The sequence below is a fragment of the Triticum dicoccoides genome, chromosome 6B, assembly GCF_002162155.2.
Source record: "Triticum dicoccoides isolate Atlit2015 ecotype Zavitan chromosome 6B, WEW_v2.0, whole genome shotgun sequence".
NCBI classification, from domain to species: domain Eukaryota; kingdom Viridiplantae; phylum Streptophyta; class Magnoliopsida; order Poales; family Poaceae; genus Triticum; species Triticum dicoccoides.
The window spans coordinates 26,659,931-26,664,387 of NC_041391.1; positions in this window are offsets into that span (position 1 = coordinate 26,659,931).

Below are 4,457 nucleotides of genomic sequence, written 5' to 3' on the forward strand. Positions count from 1 at the left end.
AATAAAGCATTTGACTTGGTTAGATACTAGAACAAGTAGCAAAATCAAAAACTTGCAAAAACAGTAACATAAACATACTTTGGCCTCTGAGGAGTGTAGATGCACTTGGATGAACCAATTCTGTGCCCAAGTACCTCACACAACTTGCACCTATTTTTGTTACCTTTTTGAGCCCTTTTGGGCTTATCATTCTTTTCCTTTTCCTTTTTCCCCTTCTTACTACAACCACCTTTCTCAAACCAAGCTTTGAATCTGCTCTGTTTAGGCCTCCCAGCCTTTCTTCTAGTGACAGGGGGACACAAGGTAAATTCTATTTCCACCTCAGGCCACTGAGATTGGTCAGTAAGTGCAGGAATTGGACTTGCATATGCAGCTTTGAATTTTTGTACTGAATAATACTCATGCAAATATGGGTGCATATTTAACCTGGGTTTAGATGCCAAAAAAAGTATGGAATGCTCACATGGTTTTCCAGTGTGTTGCCACTCTTGGGAAGTGCACTCATGCAACTCAGTATTTACCACATGCCTCTTGCCACTCTTTGTATCTCTAACTTCAGCACCCCACAAGGAAGATTTCTCAACAGATAGATGTGAAAGATTTCTACTCCTGTTGACCACCTGTTGTACCACTGCTGGAAGCTTGTCCCCTTCCAAAATATTAGCAATTTTTCTTCTCAACTCCCACAAACGCATGATCATGATTCTTATTTGGTCCACCATGTCATGCACATGCAAGTCTTTCAAATGCTTCACTTTGTTGTTAAAACTTTCTGCCAAGTTGTTATTGATATGATCACATTTTATGGCAGTATTAAAACCTGATCTATACCACAACAGAGAATGGTGGGTGTTCAACCATGAAGCAAATTCATTATCACTACATGATGCCAATATCTTACCAAGGTGATAGGAATGTGTCTGTCTGGTGTAGGATCTTGCTGCTGGCCACATGCGCCCAAATTCATCTCCTCTGAATTTTTTTATCAGATTCATCCACATATGTCCAAAGCACTCCCTCTGCTCAGTATGGGGGAAAACACTTTTTACTGCATTTTCCAACCCTTTACATGCATCTGTGTGGATGGCCAAAGGAGAAACTGGCCCTATGCATCTTTTCAGTTGCATCATGAACCATATCCATGATGCCTCTGTCTCTGATTGAAATATTCCTATTGCAATTGGGAACATCCAGTTGTGTCCATCTAGAGCATTGCATGCAGCCAACTGACCATTCCACTTTCCAGTCAAAAAAGATGAGTCTATGCTCAAATATGGACGACAACCTGCTTTGAATCCATCTATGCAAGGCTTCAAACACATAAAAAACTTGCTGAATAAAACCTTGCCATCCTCTGTTACCTCTGTATCTATGTCCACTACACTCCCAGGTGACCTCTTCTCCACCTCTGCTTTAAAACTATACAACATCCTAAATGTATTTGCCCAGTCACCATACAATGATTTCATGGCCCTTTGTTTTGCTTTCCACACTATGGTATATTGCAGCTGGATGGGGTACAACTTCTCCAAGTCAACTTTAAGCCTCTTTGCAGTAGTGTTTGGAGTCTTGGCTAAAATAGGAGTAATCTTCTCTGTAACCCAAAGCTGTGATGTCATCTTTGAAACTCTCTGTGAAGTGGTCATACATGTATGCTGGTGTGGTATTTGATTTACCCTTACTGTACTTCCATCAGGTTGTAGTCTGGCAGACAAGTACCATTTGCAAGGATTGCCACCACCATCATAACCTTTGCACCGAGCATAAAATTTCTTTCGATCAGTCCACATAGTCTTGGCATCAAACTCTTTTTTCACTGCGTAGGTCCTGAAAGACATCCTAAACTCCTTCATGCTTGGCCACAACTTTCCCACCTCAATAACTGGGTTCTCTTTGTCATACAAACAAACCAGCTCATTATCATCTGCATCATCCACATCATCTGCAGCCTCTCTCATCAGGTGTTCTTCATCCTCATTTGCATTTCTAGGGCCTGTGTTACCTTCAGCTGGCAAAGAACTGTCATCCTTCTCCTTATCTTTGTCATCAACTTGAATGCCAAACATTTCGGCCATATCAATGTCAGATATTGGTGTAATGACCAAATCTGTTTTTTCATTCAACTCTACTACATTCCAGTCAACAACAATCTTCCTAGCACCATGGGTTCCCTCCTCTCCATCTGCATCAATCCCAGTATCTTCAGCTACTATAGTCGGTTCAGTCAACAATGCCAACATCTTCTTTTGTGAAACCCACTCATCATCTTCCATCTGTGCAGCCATCTTTGATGGCACATAACCAACTCTGGAATGAGTTTGCAGATCAATTAGCTCTGCATAAAATGTTACTTGTTTGCTTGCCCATCCTCCTTGCTGATCAATTTCAGCAACCATGGATTCTCCATCTTCAATTCTCACATATTCACCATTATAGTTATCGAAACGTTGCAGAGATACCTCTTGTTCTGGACCCCAAACAATACTCTCCCCAATTCTCTCCACCAAATTGCCCATGGCCTTCTCCTTCATGATCTCCAATTCCTGGGGATCAACATCTGCAAAATCGACATCCAACCTCACGGTGGTATCTCTATCAATGTCTTGGACACTGCCATCACTGAGCTTGGCTTTACAGGGAAAAAATTCCACTATAATTGCGAATGTGGTGGCAGAACCTGAACCTCCCCCGTTTTGTCAATGGCAGGCAGCGGCGGCAGTCACTACCAAATCGAGTTCGATTCTAAATCGCCAAGAAAAGAGGGTGGCATTACCGATTTGAAGCACTGTCTCCTCGGGGCAGCCCGTCTCCTCGCTCCATCTCATCTAGCCCTCGCTCCATCTCCTATCCAATCAAGCAACAGGGGCAGCATGAGGCCACAGATTTATTCAAAATTCAGTGGAATGGGAGTAGTGTTTGGAAAATACTCACTCGCAATAGCCGCTGCAGGGATAGGCGCTCCACCACCGGGCCGCGGAGAAGAAACAACCCCTGGATCCAATGGAGCCCGATTCTAAATCGCCAAGAAACAGAGGGCATCATGAGGCCACAGATCCCCCAAAATTCTGGGGAGTGGGACTAGGGTTTCGGGCTCACCTCGCAATAGCTCTACCGCTGCCGAGAAATGAGCTCCACCACCGCGGAGAAGAAACCACTGCCGGAGAAGATGCTTACGGCGGCGCCGCTCGCCCAGTCCAGCACAGGCGAGTCGAGCACGGTCACACAGTCACCGGTCGAGTCGTGGACGGTTGACTCTTGACTACGTGGCCATAGGTGGACCCCACCAGTCAGAGCACATAACCCCCAGTGTCCTAACCAAATCTCAGCCTAACGGACAGCCAACTAGCCGCGTAAATGGTGTGTCGCATGGGAGCTATTTTTTCCAACGAAGATGTCGCATGCAAGCTATTACAGCCAACGACGTCGCATGAGAGACAGATCACACCAACGACGTCGCATGGGAGCTATTCACCCCACTCTTTATACAAAAAGGTGATTGGCACGCACCCACTAACCGGCCTAATTGCATGCACTAACAAACTCACCCGGCTAACAAACTCGATCCAGCTAACAACCACGCATGCATAGCTACTTGCACGCCCATGCACAACTCGGCTCCAACAAACTCTACGCACGGACGCATTGGGCTGACCGGCACACCCACGACTCTGCTCGTTGCTCCACGCCGACGACTCGGTTGATCCACGACCGCCGCCACCAGTCAAGATTATGGCTGACAACAGTCACCGGCTTGCCTTCTTTGTCGGTTGACGTGATGGCTTTCTCGTGGGCAGGGAGGCTGCCATCGTGGTAGCCATAAAGGTTGGGCGCATGAATCAGTGGAAGCATCTGAGCCTTCCATATGAGGAAGTTTTCTCTAGTGAGTGTTTCGGAAACTTGATTGGAGAAAAGGGAAGCCACCGCGGATGATGAAGAGTCCATTGAAGGTAGATTGCAAAGCTCCGTGTCGTATGGAAGGTGGCTATTACCATGTAAACTGGAAGCATTTACGGCCTATTTGCTTTAGCATCAGTTTTCTCTCTGTGAATTAGCTTTGCAACTGAAGTACACTCTCAAGTGCTTCAGGCAATTGGCCTGAAAATGGTCCAAATCCAGATTCAGCTTCAGTGGTAAAGTTGATTCCAAGTAGTTGTTTATTTTAGCTTCTGAAGATTCTTCGTATGAGAGGCTGCTGCCTAATTAAAGCTGAAAGAAACATGGTCTATGGTCATAGCAGGTTAGAGCAACTCCAGCCGCGCCCCAACAGGCCCCCCAGGCGACTTTTCACGCGCCGGCGCTGAAAACACGCCCCAGTCGTGCCCTCAAGACGCTGAATTCTGCCGGCTCGGCCCGTTTTTGGGCCCGGCGGTCGCAGGCCGAACCCGGCGCACTGGGGGGGCGCTCGGGGGCTCCGGCGCAAGGGAAAAGCACACCTGGGGCTACACTGTCAGGCGAAA